The following is a 21331-nucleotide window of genomic DNA, read 5'->3' on the forward strand; positions in this document are numbered from 1 at the left end:
TGGTTTTTCCCCTTCTCAATAACTTTCCGGAGCTCCTCGCATGAACCTTAGCATGATGTATTAATTTTACCTTCAAAATGTCTCTTTATTTCTTGCACTTCTTTTGTGTCCTCTTCCACATCTTCATCCAGGTCATCATTATCTCTTGCCTGTGTTCAAAAACAACATCTCTACCATTTGTATTGTTTTACTTCCTCAGTTGATTTTAATTAAAAAACCCACAAAGTAATATTCATTGCATTTAAGTCAAATTATAAACTTTCATGCCTAAAATATTAAATTTTAATTTCATTTAGAGTAAAATCCCAACTCTTCGTAATAACCTACAAAACTACATCTGGCATGAACCTACCTCTCCAACCTCAATTTGCTTTTTCCCCTGGCAATCCCATACCCTCAGCCATGCTGGACTTTTTCATTTTCTTGAATATGCCATGTTATTTTTCATCTTGGAGACTTCTTTGGATGTTTGCCCCTACTTTTTTGGGAATCTTCTTAACCTTGTTTTTAGTATGGCTAACTCCCGTTCTTTATAAGCCGTCCCATAACTCAGTGACTGGCATCACCAGTTATTCAGTTCTGCAAGCCAGAAATCTGGCCTCATCTTTGAAGCTCCCTTGTCTTATATCACCCAGATCCAATCAAGCACCACATTCTTATTTTACCTTCTAAATATTTCTTGACTACGTTCTTTTTTCTCTCCACTGCCATTACCTAGTCATCCTTTTTAAAAATGACTAAAATATCTTATTTTACCAATATTATTATGAGGAAAAGACCACAGACTCACAATGTAAAGCCAGACTGTATAACAAATGTATTGCAGGATGGACACAGGGAGACTAATCACAAGCCAAGGGCTGGGAATACCTTATAGCAGTTTTGTAACATATTAGAATTACATGCTTTCTTTTATGTAAGATTGTACCCACAGAAGCCCTTTAAGAATTTTCTGGTAGTTAGCAGGGGAGTAGGGGGTCTATGATAATCAGATAGTGATGAAGATACATCTGTACCCCCAGCAGGGGAAGGGAAGATGAATATTATGGACATAAGGTTGCAAACTTCAAAAAAGATATTTGAAAGGGATTATATAATGGGATAGTAGTATTTGTACAGGGAGCATATTTATATACAGGTTAAAGAGCTTGTCCAGGAGAATGAAACATCAAGGATGTCTATTGAAATTTTAACTATTAGGATACTTAACTAATAGAACTTTACATTCTGTTGATTATGGAGAGGCTGACTGCAGGATCAGTGGCTACTTTAGCCATTTCTATAATCATTCCATTCTCTACGATGCATCCAGAGTGATTTTTTTCAACTCAGAAAACTATCACCAGCACCACCAGCACCACCACCTTTCTGAAATCCTGTCAATGGATTACCACTTACCTTAGGATAAAAGGCCAAAATTCTTAGTAGGACTATTAGACCTGACTGTATCTGAAGCCTCATCTCCCAAAACTCTCCTCTTTAACTTTTTTTCTCTAGCCATACTAATCTTTTAGTTACGCAGAATCATCAAGCTTCTTTTATCTCCTTAAGTTCAATTCAAGGGAATTCTGCATTTTCTACTTGGAAGGTTCTTTTCTCACCTGTTTTCTTAATTAACTGCTACTCATCATTCAAATCTTAGTTCAAAGGCTACTTCTACAAGGACATTTACCCAGGATTAGGTTACTTTCCCTATTACTGTCATGACTTTCTGTACTTTCCTTCTTACCACTCACCATAATACTGTGGCACACTGTCGATTTTGCTCTTTATTGAATCGTTAGTTTCAGGACAGAGTCTGGCACATTATTATTTGAGAACTAAGTAATTATTTTTTAAATAAATTGAGATAGTAGAAGAAGAAAAGAAAATATATCAATTTTTGAGAAGGAGAAAGTTATTAGTAAAGATGAGTTCTTGGAATAGAGATATTCCTCTCATTCTCTCTCCAATTCTTACAAAATTTATAATTCCTGATTACCCTGACTTCTCAGGTCGTGAATGTCATGGGAGCTCAAAAGAAGCAGAAAAAGGTACAGGCAAACCTCAGAGATATTGTGGGTTCAGTTTCAGATCACCATAATGATGTTAATATCTCAATAAAGTGAGTCACACAAATTTTTTGGTTTCCTAGTGTGTGTGAAAGTTATCTTTATACTATACTGCAGTCTGTTAAGTGTGGAATAGCATTATGTCTTAAAAACTGTACATTCTTTAATTACAAATACTTTATTGCTAAAAGAAGCTCTCATCTGAGCCTTCAGTGATTCATAATCTTTTTACAGTAATAACATCAAGATCACTGATCACAGATCATCATAACAAATATAATGAGAAAGTTTGAAATATTGCAAGAATTACCAAAATGTAACACAGAGACACAAAGTGAGTAGATGCTGTTGGGAAAATGACGCCTATAGACTTGCTGAATGAAGGATTGTCACAGACCTTCAATTTGTAAAAAGTGCAGTATCTGCAAAGCACAACAAAACAAGGGAATGAGATATGGCTATATTTGACAAATGATAAAAACTCTCAAGAAATGAAGTATAGAGGGAATATAACTCAGCATAATAAAAGTCATATATGTCAAGCCCACAGATAATATCAGACTCAAAGGTGAAAATCTGAAAGTTTTTCCTTCAAAATCAGGAACAACACAAGGATGCTCATTCTCACCATTTCTATTCAAAACAGTATTGGAAATTCTAGCCAGAATAGTTAGGCAAGATAAAGACATAAAAAAGCATTTAAATTAGAAAGAAAGAAGTAAAATTTTCTCTGTTTGCAGATGACATGATCTTATATATGGAAACTCCACCAAAAATCTGTTAGAAGTAATAAACAAAATCAGTAAATTTACAGGATACAAGACCAGCATGAAAAAATCAATTGTATTTCAATACACCAACATCAAACTATCAGAGAAATTAAGAAAACGATCTCAGTTACAACAGCACCAAAAGTAATAAAATACTTACAAAAAATTCAAAGAGGTGAAAATTCTGTATACTGAAAACTGTAAGACATTGATGATAGAAATTGAAGAAGACATAAATAAGTGGAAAGATGTCCTATGTTCTTGGATTAGAAAAATTAATATTGTTAAGATGTCCATACCACCCAAGGTGATCTACAAGTTCAGTACAATCCCTGTCAAATTCCAATGGCATTTTTTACAGAAATAAAAAATTTTAAAATTCATACAGAATGATAAAAGACCTTGAATATCCAAAGCAGTCTTGAGAAAGACAAACAAAGCTGGAGGCATCATGCTTCCTTATTTCAAACTGAGTTTCAGAACTATAGTAATCAGAATACTATCATATTGGCATAAAAATAGGCATGTGGACCAACAGAGCAGAATAAAGAGCCTAGAAATAAACCCTCACGTATATGATCAAATGATCTTTGACAAGGATGCCAATACCAATCAATGGGGAAAGGATAATCTCTTTAAGAAATGGTTGGAATACTACTCAGCCTTAAAAAAAGAATAAAATAATGCCATTTGCAGCAACATGGATGGACCTGGAGATCATCATTCTAAGTGAAGTAAGCCAAAAAGAGAAAGAAAAATGGTATATGATACTGTTTATATGCAGAATCTAAAAGAAAACACAAATGAAGTATTTATTATGTATAACTTAGATGACTGATTATTTGCATATATGTAAGCACATTTGACTGTCCTTTATGATTGGATTACTGTATTCTGTTGATTCTTATTTTGTGATTGACTTTATTCCTTTGATAATTATATAAATTTAAAAAGCTAAAGTTCTAAACTGTTCTTAGAAACAGTGAACAGTACATATATGTAAATTTAAAAAAATATGTACCCTCTATTGTATATATGTATTTACATGCAAGATATTGTTTGTGTACAGTAAAATTGTATCAATTTTACCTAATAAAACTGAATAAAGAATGGTGCTGGGAAATCTGGATATCTACATGCAAAAGAATGAAACTGGACCCCTGTCTTACAGCACTGAAAAGAATTTGAAGACTTAAATGTAGAACCTGATACCACAAAACTAGAAGAAAACAGGAAAAATTTTCATGATATTGGTCTTAGCAATGATTTCATGTATATGATACCAAAAACACAGACAAAAAAAAAAAAAAAAAAAAAACAAGTGGGATGACATCAAACTGAAAAGCTTCTGCACCACAAAAAAGCAGTCAATAAAATAATAATAAAAAAAGATGCATCCAATGGAATGGGAGAAAATATTTGCAAACCATGTATCTGATACGGGCTAATGTTCAAAATACATAAGGAACTCTTACAACTCAGTAGCAAAAACCCCCAAATAACCTGATTTTAAAGTGGGCAAAGGACCTGAATGGATTTTTCAAAGAAGACATACAAATGGTCCCTAGGTACATGAAATGACGCTCAGCATCACTCATCGTCAGGGAAATGCAAATCAAAACCACAAGATAGCACCTTGCACCTGTTAGGACGTCTCTCATCAAAAAGACAAGAGATAACGAATGTTGGCAACGATGTGGAAAAGGTATACTGTTGGTAGGATTGTAAATTAGTATAACTATTACTGAAAACAGTATGGAGTTTCCTCAAAAAATTAAAAGTAGAACTACCATAGGACCCAACAACCCCACTCCTGGGTATATATTAGAAAGAAATGAACTCAGTATCTTGAATTAATATCTGCACCCTCCTGTTCGTTGCAGTATTACTCACAATAGCCGAAACATGGAAACAACCTAAATTTCTGTCAGCAGTGAAGGGATAAAGATAATGTTATATATAAACTTGAATGTCATTTTCTAGGTGAAATAAGCCAGACAGAGAAAGACAAATATTGTGTGGTATTAGTTATATGTGGTATCTAAATTAACAAGAGTTGAACTCATAAAAACAAGAGAGTAGAAATAGTAGTTGTCAGGGCCAGAGGGGTGGGGAAATGGATAGATGTAAGACACAGGGTACAAAACTTCAGTTTTAAGATGAGTAAGTCCCAAGGATCTATTACAGTGAGGTGGCTGTAGTTAATAATATGGTATTGTATACTTAAAATTTGCTTAGACTAGATCTTACAAAAAAAAAAAAAATAGTTGACAATGTGAGGTGACGGATGTGTTAACTAACTTAATTTTGGAAATCATTTCATAGTGTTTATGTATATCAAATCATCACATTGTACAGTCTAAATGCATACAGTTTATTTGTCAGTTATTCCTCAATAAAACTAGAAAAAAAAAATCATGGGGAAGTCAAGCACCTTGGCTAAACTCCATCCTGTTTTGAGGATTTTTAAGCCGTAAGAGCAGTCAGCTTTTTAGTAAGCTATACCCCTAGTATACCAACCAAAATTTCTTAAGACAGGCAAAATGATGCCACATGGTCTAGGTATAATAAATTTGAAATATATTTTTATGCTGCTCATAGTACTTTCTAATACTTTTCTCATATGAAATAACTTGTCAACAGTTTCTTCCTTTGATGTTTCTTTTTATCTATAGAAGTAATCCTGCCTGTGAATACTGAGTTACTTCTCTTCTCATGGAAGGTAACTATTTGTGTTGAAAAATCATTATTTATGATTAGACTTTTATTTGTAACTCAAAACTGAACCAACAAACATTATTATAGAATATGACTGATCACAGAGAATGATTGGGACATTAGCTCATGCCTTTGCAGAGTAGTCTCAATATTATGATTATAATAATTATTATTAATTTTTCACCTTCCAAATAAAGCACACCTAGATGCTGGACCAACATATGATAAAAGCTTCTAAAAAGACATTTATGTTCAATAGACCAAATCTCTAATGAGATCGCTTTCTGTGGTATAAAGAGATAAATAAGATGGTTTTTGCAAAGGTGAGAAAAAAATCTTTATTTAAACCAAAATTTTTAGAACATTCTCGTTTAGTTCTTATGGATATATCAAAACAAATTCCTTCTTCCAATTTGAAAGTGACTGGAAACAATTTCAGAGTCTTAACTCAGGGCTAATTTCATTAAGTGATTTAATTCAATTTTTCTTGTTTCCCTTTGCAAAGTCTCCTAAAAATTCTAGAGATAAAGGAAAAAATATAGATTTATCAGATGCAAATTATAGTGTGCTGCAGAAAGTTATAAATTTTAGAAGGAATAATTTAAGAGCGCCAATAAAAACAATAATTAAAAAAAAAACAAACAGAAGGGAAAGTGATATATTAAAAGACCTCTGAAGGTCTTTCACATGAAATTGTACAGATGGGCAAATACACAGTCTGTTTGCTCTTTTTGTCCTTGAACATAACCTCTGGGGGGAAAAAAAGAGAAGTGTGGCTAAGAGCCACTTGTTTTTCGGAAGAAATAGGTGTGTTGAAAGGGTTTAGGTACAAAAAGCACCACTAACACTAGAATAAAAGGTGATATCTATTATTTCCCTATAATTGCAAATCTGCACAAACCAACTCTTTTTTTTTTTAATACTTTTAAAGGTCTTTTTTGTCATAAAATGATTGTATTTTCATAATCCATTCAATTAATGGACATTTTTTGAAATAACTCTTGAACCTCAGTTTCTTCACCTATAAAATGAAAATAATATCTACATTATTAGTCTAATGTATTATGATAAATTGTATATAATATATTAATCATTATTTCTGGATAAATACATATTTAATCTCCTCAGTAAAGATGTTTGTTATTCTTAATGCTGAGGTCTGGCAACCTGATATTCTCCTAAAATCTAACTCGAAGAAGAAAGAAAATCACAAAACATTGGAATTGAAGCAGAAAATAACATTCAACTCTAATTTGAAATCTTGCCATATTCAGTCTGTGTGTCATTAGTTAAAAGTTATCTGACAAAAATCTGTCTTGAGTTTAGTATTTCTAGTTCAGTTCTAGGTCATAAGATCTATAGATGATGTAAATTCTATATGTTACAATGAAAGCTCATATCAATCAATCCAACACATACTTATTAAATGCACAGCACTCTTTTAGGTACTTTGAAACATGTTACCTATGTTTAAGTATGAGTATAGTTGGGAAAGCAAAATATACCTATATGATACATTAATACAAATAGAGAAAAATATATTATGCATAATAAAGTATGGATACTAGGTTGTTTGAGTTCAAAGGAGCGAGATTATGCGTGTTTTGAAATGGTCTGAGAAAGCTTTATGGAAAAGAATGTTCTTGATACAGATAAGGAGGATTTGCAAGGGAGAGGAAAGAGGAAGGAGTATTCCAGGAAGAAGAAAAGATATTACAAAGGCACAAAGGAATGAAAAAGACTGTGTGGTGGTGAATAGATCAGTTGATTAGTGAGGCTGTCGAAGAAGACTTAAGGAATACTAGTGGAAAAACGGGTTGGAAAGGTTGAATGAGACTAACGATAGAAAAATACATTTCCTGTCAAGACTTTCCTATTAAGTTTGATATACTGATACCAGAAATGGCATTTCTGGGTATAAAGGATATCACTGTCTGTGCAAGATAATCATATGTTAGTTACTATAGGGATAGTAATAAAGAATTAAATTATTAGGTTTTAGCGTACATTACCTTTACAATTTGCTTACCTCCTCCCACCAGCCCCCAGCTGTGTAGTTTAAATGAAACTAAATTCTACTGTAGTCCACTAGCACAGAGGTCTGCCAATCTTTGAATGTTTCAGATTTGCATAAACCTGTATTTGTCAGTCCTCACTCCAGGCTTCCATTGTCATGTGCTGAAATAATTGATTTTGAGTGACAGCGTTCTTCCTGCTTACTATTTTTATATCATTGGGGATGAAAATAATAGAACTATCCCTTGACTTAACTGTCAGTCCAGGGAGGACACCTTGAGGGTACTATAAAATTACATAAAGTCCCCCTATCTGCCAGGAACTGGTGGTTTTAGTAACAGTACTGGCTTTGTAGAAGAAAGTCCAGCTATAAAATATTTTCCCATATCATAATGAATATTGATACATTTAAAAAATTAAAATAGAGATTTATGTCCAGCAAAATTCTCCTTCAATGAGAATAAAGTTTAAAAGTTTTCATTTGAGAAGGAAAAGCATTATTTGGTATAAAGTACTTTCTTTTATTCTAAAGTTATCAAATCAATGAAAGAAGAAGAAATTTGTATTTATTAAAAAATAAAAAAAGCCCAAAAGGGAGGAAAAATATGAAGGACTAATATCTAAGTAGAAATTGTTCTGAGTAGGAGGACATTTTCTGTAAAATACAGTTTCGTTTTATAGAGGTTTAATTTTAAAGTTAATATATGGAAAAATTCTTAGTTTTCAGGCTTGGAGGTGTCTCTCCCTCTTTCTTTTTGTTAACTAATCTCAAAAAGTAACATGTTTGTCATTCAAAGGAGATACTAATTTCATTAAAGTAAATGTAAAAGAGGGTTTGCTGGGGAATGTTACAAACATTTTTAATGCTCCAGAGATTTCACTGTTAAACAGCGAGTGATGTTTTGGCTAGCACATCTGGACTGGGTGACCACAGAAAATGCTTCAGCAGCAGAGACCCCTGTCCGCACAATGTCACATAAATGTGGGGAGGGAACAGCAAATAAGTGGCTTTGTTAGAAAAGATGGCTTCTGGAGTCCAGCCTCCAGTATTACCTGTTCTTCCGTTGAGCTCACTCAGACCTGTGTAGTCAGCTTCTGAGTAAGCTACCAAAAGAGAAGGGGAAATGAGTCTTCAAAGAAAATCAAATTTATCCCTTCTTACGACCTCAAAATTTAGTAGATGTTAGTGGTTTAATATAGTTTATATTAACTGAATTAAATTTAAATAATTATTTAAAAAATATCCTGGAGACAATGTCAACTCAGAGGTGTGACTGCTGTGGTAGTAATATCATAATGAGGGGGTAGGATATGTAAGGAGACTCTGAGTAGTCTTCTAATCACCAAGTGACAGTCACTGCCTGCTGTGTCATTTTTCACTTAATGTTAAAGAATGCTCTGAATGTCAGAATCTATCATAATCACTGCTACTTACACATCAGCTGAAAATTTGCATGGATGTTTATTTTCTACTTAGCAGTAATGTATACATCCCACAGTTTTAGACGCTTTTGAGTGCAAAAAATAGAATGTTGCATTTCCTCTCTCAAGAGTACCTTTCCCAAGGAGCTATAAGTTTTTAAATTGACAGTTTTTAACGTGGAACATATTCTAGTAAAGGTATGGTTAAAGGCATGATAGGAAAATCACTTATTTTTTTTTATAATATGATTATTTATGCTGTGGAGAAAAGGAGTATTTCCTCTATGATGTATCATTTAGCATAATTATTATTTTTAGCTATTTATATTTGGATTTAATTAGAATGTATATAAATAAATTTCTTTTAGCAGTAAGGGGAAAATTTGTAATTTTCTAGGTAAGAAGACTGTGGGTCAAATAGGTTACAAACTTAGTTTTTAAACTTAGCAGAAAAAAGCCCTTCCCCTGCCCCTTTTCAAATCGAAACCTTACGTAGAATTATCAATGTGTAAAAATCTGGTAATGAAGCTTCTCTGTTTGGAGTTGCAGTGGGATGGTGGGGGGATGGACTGCTTGCCTCACCTTCTCCCTCCTTATCCAAGACACCTTGAAAGCATCTCCAGGGGCATGATATGTTGCATTTAAACAAGTCCAGGAAGAAATCTTTAGAACACTGTATTTTTTATTTTTAATTTCAATACCTTATATGGGAAATGTTTTTGATAAATTTAAAAGTTAAATTGTTTTGATGGGTATTAGGAAATGTTTTATGTCAAAAATATGATGTTATATGTCAAAATTTTCTTACTATTTTTAACAATACCACTTTTGTACAATATATTATGTTGAAAATAAGTGGAATGCGACTTACAAGTAGGGTAAAAAGTTTAATATTTAGTTTTCAACTGATGCTGCATAATCAAGAACCTCAGAATTCAGGAGCTTAAAACAACAAATACTTCTTTTGCTTGCTCCCCAGTCTGCAGGTTATTTGGGACAGCTCTACTTCATGTTGTAAAGTTTACCTGGGCTTGACTTCAGGCTGTGAGTTGAGGTCATGTCTGATCCATTTTCTTCAATCAGTGGCAGCTCAAGGTATGTCCTTTGTAATACAGTCATATTATATATATGTCATAGTCTCAGTGAAAATGTGTCCCAAGATTCACAGGTTTCATTGTATGTCTCAGACTCTGACTACACCTGTTTACAGTGGCATTTACGGCTTGTCTTCAAAGTGTTGCCGAAATATCGGCCCTGTCCCTGGCGAGCCAAATAACCCAGAGACAAGGTCTTGGAGCTTAGAAGAAAAGAGGCAATTTTATTGCTTTGGTGGGCAAAGGGGACTCACAGCAGGCTAGTGCCCTCAAAACTGTGAACCCACCTCGGGGATGGAGTGGGGTGGTTATACAGCCTTAGCTCAAACAATAAAGCATTGATAACAAGCAGCAGAATCATTTTCTCATTAGAAGACATGGAAGGGCGACATGATGCCTCCAGGTGGCCAATTCTATAGAGGCGAGCAGTTAGATCTCTTTATCTTGTAAGCACTCAAGGTGTGGTCTTCTTGGTAATTCAGGCTATTTTGTAAGGTTACAGTCCTGTGACCTTCTCCTTGGAGAAGGACTCAGAGCCCAAGCTGATTATTACTTTCAATTACTGGAATAAAGTAGAAACAGTAAGATCAATAGCTTTAGTTTTACAGTGGGCCTGGAACTGAGTAGCAACCGGTCAGGCAGGTCAGTTGACCGTTTTAAGGGCGAGCATAAGAATAAGCAAACTGTTAGCCTAAGTGCGGCCAAATTCTCTCTCTGGAAGACTTGATGCCATATGTCGTACATGACTGCATTCTTCAGAACCTTTTGTCACCTGACATTTTCCTCCTTTATAATGTGACTTCTTTGACGCCAGTTAAGCTACCACGTGAAACTGACTTTTGACTAATACAGACCGAGAGCCCCACCCCTGCTGATGTGGATTCTCCTTGTGAAGAGGCTTAGCTGTGGAAGCTACATTTCCATGTCAAAGTCACCAATAGAGCTCTGACGTGCCAAGAAGTCTTGTTTTGTTTGGGAAGAATCTCTTTCCTGCAACAATATGTTGTCTAAGTCTTAAATCAGTGTTACCTTGTAATTCAAATGCATCACAATGAATTTCAGTTTTTGTGCATAGTTTCCTTCTCCAGCCTTTAGCAATCAATCTATGGGAACATGATCAAAAACCATCTGAGAGATAGAGGCATTACAGTACTCAGAATCACTCCTTTCTCTTAACCTTTTGATCAAGTTTTGCCTTTCTTTCTTAATGAGTTCTTTCTTCAAGATTTCTTGATTCCTTGGGAAAGAGAGAAGCCTTGCCCCTTTCAGTCTTTCTTTATTGGTTAAATTCTTATTATTACAGCTTCAGGTCATGTTGAGAATTCCACCACAAAATGTTTCTGACTGCACTCATGGATTTTTATGGGCATTAAAATTACAGGCTGAATTCTAAGAGACAACTCCATTTATCTCATCTTATTCTTAGAACAACAAATACATCACTACAGATTAAACACTAAAATAGAATGGGGTATACCCTATAGGCAAGCAGAAACACTTCAGAATTAATGGTTCCATCACTCACTGTTAGAAATTAGGGAGGTGTTAGAATTATTTCAATCATTAGATCTATTATTTGCTTCCTTCTTTGACTATCTGGACTCACTTTGGCACCAAGTGACTTTTTGCTCCAAGTCCCCTACCCTATCTACATATAAATAATTCTACTGAGAATTCACCTGTTGTTTCATTTAGTTACCCTAATGTATTTATAAGGTTAGCAATACAATGTAAATGCATCAATGCTTATATTTTAAAATATGCTTTGCCTCAGTACTGTGATCATTATTAGCATTTAATAAATTACTTTATCTTATTTGAACCCAAAGTCTTTCACAGTGACATTGCTTTCAATGATACAATGTATAGTTCTCAAATTTTGTTGATATGAGATCCTGTGAGAGAGAAAACTAAGTCAGGAAAAATGTTAAGGTACAACACTGTCATTGAGAGGCTTGCTCAGATACTGCAGTGTAGACTGGTTAAGTTTAAAGATCTTACATCTGGTCAGATTTGGGTCCTGTGATGGAACAGAAATCAGAGAATCACCTTCTACACTTACTGTCTTGATGTAGCTGATATTCTATGGTTGCAGGTATTATTAATAACTGTTAACCTCAGAATAAAATGTCATACTGAATTGAAGAGGGATGTTGGACTTTGCTTAAAAAAGATTGCTTTGGCAGATGCAACGACATGGAAAATGGAATCTCTGTTTCTTTGTGCTACATATTATAAGAATTGGATGTTACTTTAGGAATTCTGCACAATTCTATCTTAGGAACTTGTATTCTATCAATGTCAATACTCTTTGTAATTTAATTTGACTGAGATATATCTTTTTTTTGGACAAGTGTTATTTTGTTGAAAATTTTCTGTTCCCTTTCTACTAGAGAATAGTTTGTTTTCTTTTGACTCATTGAAAAGAATCTTTAGATTCCTTGGAAATAAATGAGATGGTGGTTATGAAAAAATGCTAATATTTTAATTGACATATACTAATTAATTAGAAAAATGATAATAAAATAATATTATTTAAACATTTTTATCACATTATTGATAGTAAAATGCACATCACTTGAGGAGTGACTACCACCAGAAAGATAAAATGCTAGGTATGAGAGGTAAAGAGATAAGGTATGGCCTTTCTCTGGAGGACCTATTATTTAGTGGAACTGGCCAGTAACTCCCTTTATCATCAGAGAATTTTGCATCTGATTCTGTTGTTAATTCAAAATATAAATGACTGAAAAAAGAAGAAGATACAGTAGAATACAATATTTTCAGTGTATTCATGAAATTAATTAAATTCCTTTTTGCTGCAGATAACATTTGATGCTATAGGATACTGATTTAAAATAGTTGAAAGTGAATCTAAAGTTTAGTTCTGTTTTTCCTTTATTTACTCTTATATTTTTCAATATCAATCATATGCTTTCAAAATCCAAAACAATTACTACAAAATGTAACCATTTGCTTTTCAAAAGCTTTTTGCGTATTTTCAATGTTTATAGGGTCTTTGTTAATTCTAAAATTTTAAAAATAATTCTTTCACAGAAAAATCAGACACACATGAGTTTAAAGCAAATCTTATTTTAGGAAATTTCTTCAAATCACAGAAAATTTAATTATAGAAGTAGAAGTTCTTTAAAAATATTTCATTTTCTTTTGAAGATTACAGAGTAAAGTTATTTCCACTCCAACTTCCTCCTCAGTGAAAAGAGAAAAAACAAGAACAGAAACTATAGGAAAACAAAATCCCCTTCATCTCTAATAAAACTATGAGATTTCCAGCCTAAATAGTGAACTATAAGGACCAGCATAAAAATTCCAATAGAGTGGAATCTGGACTCAACTATGGAGGAAATAGTACCGACAGATTTTGTGCACAGCCAGACTTCTTAGAAGTATGGTGGTCTCTGACCTGAAAGATCTTATCTGAACAGTGAGCTACCAGAATGTGGTGAGCCTTGGAAATAAACACAAACCCTATTCCATAGTGTGAGACCAAGAAGGCCACAAAGAAAACCCATTTTTTCCAGAAGTTAGTAGGATTTTCAAGTAGTAGCAAGGAATATATTTGATGATCAGCTTGATAACTGTTGTACAGAATCCTTTAAGTGGTGTAAAGAAGTAATTAAAGCAATTAACCTCAATCTAATCTAATCACCCTCTTGACTGTTAGATGCCCTGTGAGAAAGAACAGAAGGTAGGTGACCTGGTCTAAGCTCCTTGCCAAGTGGATTTCTGGGGAAAGGAACTACTGATACATGCTAGGAGGGAGAAACTTCATCTCTGAAATGCCCTTTATAGAGTGTTCCTGGCTGAGCATTGCCTATCATAAAAAGAACCTGGGATCTATGAAGCATAGTGGATATTTTATGTTATACAATTCTCTGAGATAAAAGATGGAAATGTTTTATACCTCAAATGCTCCTGTTGTGTGAGGTAACCCCACAACGTTATTTAGAAACCTGGTCTATCGTTCTGAGCCAGTGACTACTGTCCAATGCAGGACGACTGGGACCTGAGGAGCTGCTGCTGATGTCTCATGCCTTTCTCTGTTTTGTCTGAACATCTTGATTGATTGCATCTTGAAATTATTATAAAAGGCTGATGCTGGAATAGGATCTCTGATTCACTGGTGTCTGATTTGTTAATGAAATTCTATGTGTTAGTTTGGGGGAATAAAATACACTCTCATAATACCACAAAGAATGCTATAACATAAAAAGCCTTATAATAAGCCATGCAGATTCTCTGCTCATTCTGAAAAGATATTGAGAAAGAGGTGAAAGTACTACAAAGAAAATAAGTTACCTTATTTTAGAGCAGACACAGAAGGGTTGATGAAAAAGTGTTCTGGAACAATTTATACAAAATGAAGCCGTCCCGACTCACATGGCCACCAAATCCTAACTAACATCCACACAAAGCTTTAGCTGGATTAAGAGATCTACTACTAATAAAATGATTAATAATCAAAAAGGAAACTACATATGGATAATGCTAAATGATTATAAACAAAGAAAATAAAGCTAAATAAAAGACAGCAATACAAAAATCCATGGCATTCTTAAAAACCACCAAACATAACTGGAAACAGTAATTAAAAAAATATAATTTACAATAACAGCAAAACTGTAAGGTACCTAAGAAATAACCTAACAAAAGTGTGAGTTGATTCTATAAAGAAAATTCTAGAATGTTTTAGGGCACAGAAAAGTAATGAAAATATATTTATACATGTGAGTAGGATTACTGAAATTAAAATGTGCTAACTGCAATAAAAATTCAATAGAAGAGTTGGAATGGAAAATTGAGGAAATCTTCCAGGAAATAGAAGAAAAAGGCAAGAGACAGAAAATAAAATAGAATAGATTTTAAAATTAGAGGGTTATTTCAGTAATTTCAACATCTAATTATAAAGATTTTGAAGAAAACAGGAAAGAGGCAATTATGAGCTCAAGAATATGAGTATATAGATTAAAAATGGAAATATTGAGAGCAATGCATATTGTAATATTTCAGAGAATTAAAGGGGGGAGTGGGAAACAGTGATGCTAAAAACTTCCAGAGAAAGAGAATGACTAGTTCGCATATGGTGGATCAAAATAAGATTAGCACCAGTGTGTCAGTATAAGACAATGCATAGAGTGTGGATTCAGATTTTGACTACACAATTTATTTGCTAAGTAACCTGAGACAAGCTACTTAATTTCTTTGGACCTCGGTTTCCTCATCTGTCATTAGGGATAATATTACTTTTCTTAATGTTATAGAATAAATAGGCTAATACAAAACTTGGTACATAGGAAGTGCTAAATTCATGTGAGCTATTTAAGAAAACTTATTAACGGTGACCTTGAAAGCCTGAGCACAGTAGAGCAATACCTTTAAAATCCTGAGGAAAATGATTTCCAACTTAGAATTTTGTAGACAGCCATACCATCAGCCATGATTTGTGGGGGAGAATAGATATTTATCACATGCAAAAACCTGAAAACATCTAACTCCTAGGTACTTTTTTTTTTTCTCACAAAAATGAGTAATTAAACCCAGAAAGAGGAAAATAGGGTTTCTGAGTAGAGAAAATCCAATACAGAAGACAGGATAAAAGAATTCTCAATGTAATAACAATAAAGGCCAGGGACAGTAGGGTTCCAGTAGGCTAGAGATAAAACAGTAAATATGAGATCACTTCATTAGTGGGATTTGTGAGAAATACCTCTTCAGAAAAATAAAATAAAGTTGATATATTATCTGAAAGGTTTGACCACATGAATAATTTGATTGAAAAGCTGTTTAGAGGGCTTTTGGAAGTTAGAGAAGATATAAATAGTTATTTAAAGAATGCCAAGCATATAAAAATAGAGAAAAAATTAACTTTTGGAAAAGTAAAATCTCTTGTCTAAGAAACGCCATGAAATGCTGTCATAGTATTTGGCTCAGAACGAAAAATGTTTACATAGACATAATATTGAAAACAATAAATTTGGATTTAATTAATTAAACCATATTGGGATGATGGGAAACAGAAAATGTGCATGTGTGAGGGATGTATTATAGTGCTAAATTGTAATCTTCTAAATTTGGAAGTTAGTACTTACTATCTACAAGATAGAGAGGAAGAAAGACAAAGAGATAGAGACAGATTTTCCTAACAGATATAACCTAGAAAAAATAGAAGAAACCTTATTTTTTATTTCATGTCCATTTCTAAATATCAAAAGTCACTTGAATTAGAGTGCCAGAGCCAATGCTAGATTCAACCTTTCAGAATCACTAACCACTGAAACTATTTTGAACTCACATTCCTCTGTAATAATATTTTTTTAAAGAAACAAATGAAATACCAAATTATCTATAAATTCTAACAAAGTTCTGAGTTTTGTGTTATATTTCAGCGTTTTTCTTTTTGAATATATAAATACAATTTTTTTCCAAAATGTTTTTTTTTCTTTTTTTCCTACTTCAGCTTCTCTGAAGTCATAAGCGTAAACTAATTTGCCTATTGTGTGATCCATCCCAGGTTAAAAACGTAGGCAGTCCTGCTGTAGTCTCCCCACACTGCAAAACAGACTTTGGGAAACCCTGGGGAATCTGTGCCCCACTTCACGTTGGAGATAAGGGAAAACATGTGTTGTACAGCTTGACCAGTGTGGCAGGCAGAGTTGGATTTTACTGATGAATGTTATAGATCTGTACTATGGCACTTTGAAGAAATAGGCACTCCTGGAGAAGTGTAGATTTGAAGATGGGCTTAATAGGAATGAGCTGGATCCAAGCAGAAATTTTGTATTAAGGGTCTACCTGTTCTGTGTTTTTTTTTTTTTTTTTTTTGGACTATGGGGAAAATCAAGCTCACTGTCTTGAATTTCTCTTCTCCTATGTTTGACTCTAATCTCTCCCAACTTTCAGTAATGATTGACATATACAGGGGGGGATAAAGATTGAGAGCAAGAGAATACACGCACTGCCAGTCCCTTTTCCTACCAGTTGAGTGGGAGGAGCATCGTTCTTTGAAAGAATTCTGGAAGATGACAAGCAAGAGCATAAGTAGTGGCCTATGATAGAGTTAGAGGCAGTGAGGGTGAATATAGTGGGCCATCCAGGAAGAGATGTAAGACAAGTGTTCTCTATCCATACACACCGTAAAACGGTGATGCTAATATTTCAAGGTATGTTAGAATTATCCTCATACGGATTTTATGATCCTCACATGTCTCATGTAATAATTTATATCATTTTGTCTTTGAAATAGAAGGAGTGCACAGGCCAGTATGGAGTCCCTGGTGTCGGTCCTAGACCAGTCCCCAAACCAAGGGTTTCTCTGAAATCTCCTAATTTAGGCACAAATTGAAGAAAGTCCACGAAGGTGTCTGTTGCTCTCGATCTTCTATCTTTCACCAGATTACCTGAAGTTCTACTAGATTTTGAATATTCAAATTCAAAGAATTTGGAACAAGTTTATATCATTTAGCTCATCCTTGTTAGATTATTAGTCAAATCTGTTTTTTAATACATGTTTTAACCTTTTTAAATGGCACCTTCATTTTGAGAAAAAAAGATTTATGCTGGGAATATTGGCTGTTGATAGAGAAATCATCTGTGCTATGCGAATGCTTCACCTGCTGCCAGGTCAGATATGCCCACACTTCTATTGCAGCCAAGGCCATCATTACATGTCACCTAGAAAAATGCTGACATAGTGCCAATTAGGGTGAGTCTTCCTGTCACCCCTGTCCTAGATTTTGTTGCTTAAAGATGAATACTGTGCAAGTATGAACCAGTATGTTAGGGACAGTCAAAAAAACTAAGAAAATATGTTCAATATAATTGGGAAGGTGAGTCCATTTATAGGTCAGGCAAGGCTGCATTCTCATTATTCCAGAGATTTTGGAGGAAAAAAGTTTAAATGAGGAGCCAGCAAGGATACCAAGGGGGAAAGTACCTCAGACAGCTTAGAAAAATGTTTTCAAATTTTATTATTGCATTAAGAGTATTTTAAGTTATGTATTTTATTAAATATGTAATTTGAGGAAAGCTCATAAAGTGTTAAAAGGAGGGAATTTCTTTATAATTATTGATGCCTATTTACATCTAACCATACGTTAAATCTTTAGCACCTAACATGCTATCTGACACAAGACAGGCTTTAAATAAATATTTGTTGAATTAATTGATGAGTGAGTAACTGAAAAAATATGTGGTTCCTCATTAGATTCCAACATGCAACCTCTGAAAAATAACCTGCATACAAATAGATTTAAATGAATAGTATAAGAATATTGATGATTACAAATAAAGAATCAATTTCTACACCTGGAGAAGTGTAGGTTTTAGGGTGAGACAGATTTAGGCTTGAATTCAATACCTGCTAATTTGTTGTATGTCTATGGATAATTCACTTCACTTTTCTGCATCTTAGTGCCCCTAGCTAATAGTTGTAAATAGCAGCTAACTTACAGAGAAGTTACAGAAATGGGGTAATATATAGGGCACAGTGACTGTCACAATGAATGTGCAACAAATAATAGTTATTATTTTAATAAAACCTTATCTTGATGAGAAAGAATAAGTAAATAATGTATTTTTACAAATTGAGTAGATACAAGCCAATTTAATTTAATCTCTTTGATGTTTTCCCTCTACTTAAAAATCTGTATGTTTTTTTATTTTATAAAATTAAATTTGCCTATAGTGAATTAAAATGTAAGTAAATAAAAACTGACTTAACAGCACTGATTAATTTAACAATTGTATTACTATGTGGCATTTTGAACTACAATTTGAAAGAGTAATAAATTGTAAGTGTACATAATCACTTTCCTAGTGTAAACTCACAAAGAATATCTGGTCCATGAGTAGTTACTATCAATCTCAATATTCAAAGGACAATGTAAGTTTAAAATTTTGTTAAATAATTTGAATCTTTACTATTGATTAAATGGAAAAAAAATTTTCAGCAAGTTGCCTAAATGATGATTGCATTTATTTGGAATATCAATGCAGTGTGGAGTGAAAGGACACTGGAATAAGAATTCAGAGGCTCTAGTTACAGTGTGGCTCTGATGCTAACTAGTAGTGTGATCTTGGGAAAGACATTTTCCTCTCCATGTCTAGGATACTGGGCAAGATGGTATTTAAAGTGCTTGAAAGGGCCTGCCTTCCATGGAGTCTACTTTACAGCTAAGAAATAAATTCCCAAATCATAGAAGTTGAGTAATAAGACAGTTATTAGAAGTTATATTATTCCAGCATCTGGCACCTGAATTCTCTCGTGGATAAAATGCTCCTCTTTAAGAAGATATCTTGAAAAGATAGAACGTGAAATTCTCAGACAAGACTTCAAGAGTAAATACGGTCCTCTAGGTCTGTACTAGAAAGAAGGAGATTTTGTTTTCTTGGAAAGGACATAAAATTAGGGACTGAAGAGGAAAGAGTCAGAAAAGCCAGTGAAACATTGTGAGATGACCATGGGGACATAAACTCATTTCTTCCATCAACAGAAATCTTGACAGTTTTGAATTTCCAAAGTAAGTGGAGTTGGGAATTTTATCAAGTCTCATCCAGCTGTCACAGGGCAGGCAAGCCCTAGATGACATCTGGACCACATTTTGGAGGCCTGTCCAGGATCATGTGAACTAAGGCTTTAGACCCCACTGCATCTTTAATTAAATCACCATTCTCAAACTAAGCCAGGAATAGAAAAACGTTGGGTACATGGAAGAGAGTAGAATGTGTTGATCCTTAAACAAAGGAATAATTACTAAAATTAAGTTATTTAACAGGTCTGTTACCTCATATAGTTAACTCTTGTGTGTGTATGGTAAAAAATGTTTAAGATTTACACGCTTAGCAAATTTCAAGTATACAGTATAATTTTAAGTATAGCCACCATGTTGTACATTACAGCCCCAGAATTTATTCATTTTATAACTGAAAGTGTGTACCCTATAACCAACACTTTATCGTTTCCCCCACCACCCCCAGGCCCTGGCAACCACCATTCTACTCTGTTTCTTTTCCTTCCTTCCTCCCTTCCTCCCTTTCTTTCTTTCTTTCTTTCTTTCTTTCTTTCTTTCTTTCTTTCTTTCTTTCTTTCTGTTTGCATGGCTTATTTCAGTTAGTATAATGTCCTTCAGTTTCAATCATGTCATTACAAATGGCAGTATTTCTTTTTTAATAACGTAATAGTATTTCATCATATACAGATATACCATGTTTTCTCTATCCATTCATCCACTGAGGGACACTTAGATTGTTTCTGTATCTTAGCTATAGGAAGTAATGCTGCAATGAACATAAGAGTGCAGATATCAATTCAAGATACTGACTTTATTTCTTTCAGATATATACCCAGAAGTGGGATTGCTGAATCAAATGGTAGTTCTATTTTTAATTTTTTGAGGAACTTCCATAGTGTTTTCCATAATGGTGGTACCAATTTACATATAACATAGTGTACAAGGGTCCCCTTTTCTCCACATCCTTGTGAATATTTGTTATCTCTTGTCTTTTTGGTGATAGATATTCTAATAGGTATGAAGTGATATCTCATTATGATTTTGATTGATTTGCATTTCCCTCATGATGAGTGATGCTGAACACCTTCTCATATACCAATGGGCCATTTGTATGTCTTTTTTTTTTTTGAAAAATGTCTATTTGGGTCCTTTGCCCATTTTTTAATTGGGTCATATGTATTTTTTGCTACTGAGTTGTAAGGGTTCCTTATATATTTTGGATATTAACCCCTCATCAGAATCTTTGCTGTGTGTGTGTATTTTGGATTTTTCATACACAAGTGGTAGTTGAGGCCTTCTGTGGAGTTTTACTTACAGAGTGCAAAGAGAGGAATGGGAAGAAAGGAAGAGAAGAAAAGGGAATGAAAAAAGTGAGAGATTGGAAAAAGGAGTTATAAAGGGGATAAGAAATAGCTATGGAGGTCAGAACTAGGACTCAGTGTAACAAACACAAAAGAACTAAAGTAAGGAAAAAGAATCATAGGAAACATACAGGGGCAGAAATGTTGGACAGACAACTGGTTACTTGCCACTGGTGATCCTGGTAGTATCTGTAGAGTGGTGCAACTAGAAACCTCCTGAGAATCATATGGGGAAGGTAAATAATTTTAAATAACCATGTTTAGAAATCTAAACCTTAAATTGAATCAGAACATTAAAGTAATTTGAAGATTATATGCATAATATGGACATTATTGAGTATACATCATTTTGTAAAAGAAATGTATGTT

At 33.8% G+C, this 21331-nt stretch overlaps 1 long non-coding RNA gene across 45 annotated transcripts in view; it reads left to right on the forward strand.

Moving 5' to 3' along the window:
• Positions 1-4260: 4260 nt before the first annotated feature.
• Positions 4261-21331, forward strand: part of LOC106730695 — a 427796-nt gene continuing 410725 nt past the window's right edge. For all 45 annotated transcript variants that reach the window (XR_004322743.1, XR_004322741.1, XR_004322724.1 and 42 more), the window contains exons 1-3: positions 4261-4526; positions 5497-5543; positions 9957-10072. This is a non-coding gene — a long non-coding RNA (uncharacterized LOC106730695). The remainder of the gene's footprint in view (positions 4527-5496; positions 5544-9956; positions 10073-21331) is intronic.

Source organism: Camelus ferus, chromosome 9, assembly GCF_009834535.1.
Source record: "Camelus ferus isolate YT-003-E chromosome 9, BCGSAC_Cfer_1.0, whole genome shotgun sequence".
In the NCBI taxonomy this organism is placed as follows: Eukaryota; Metazoa; Chordata; class Mammalia; order Artiodactyla; family Camelidae; genus Camelus; species Camelus ferus.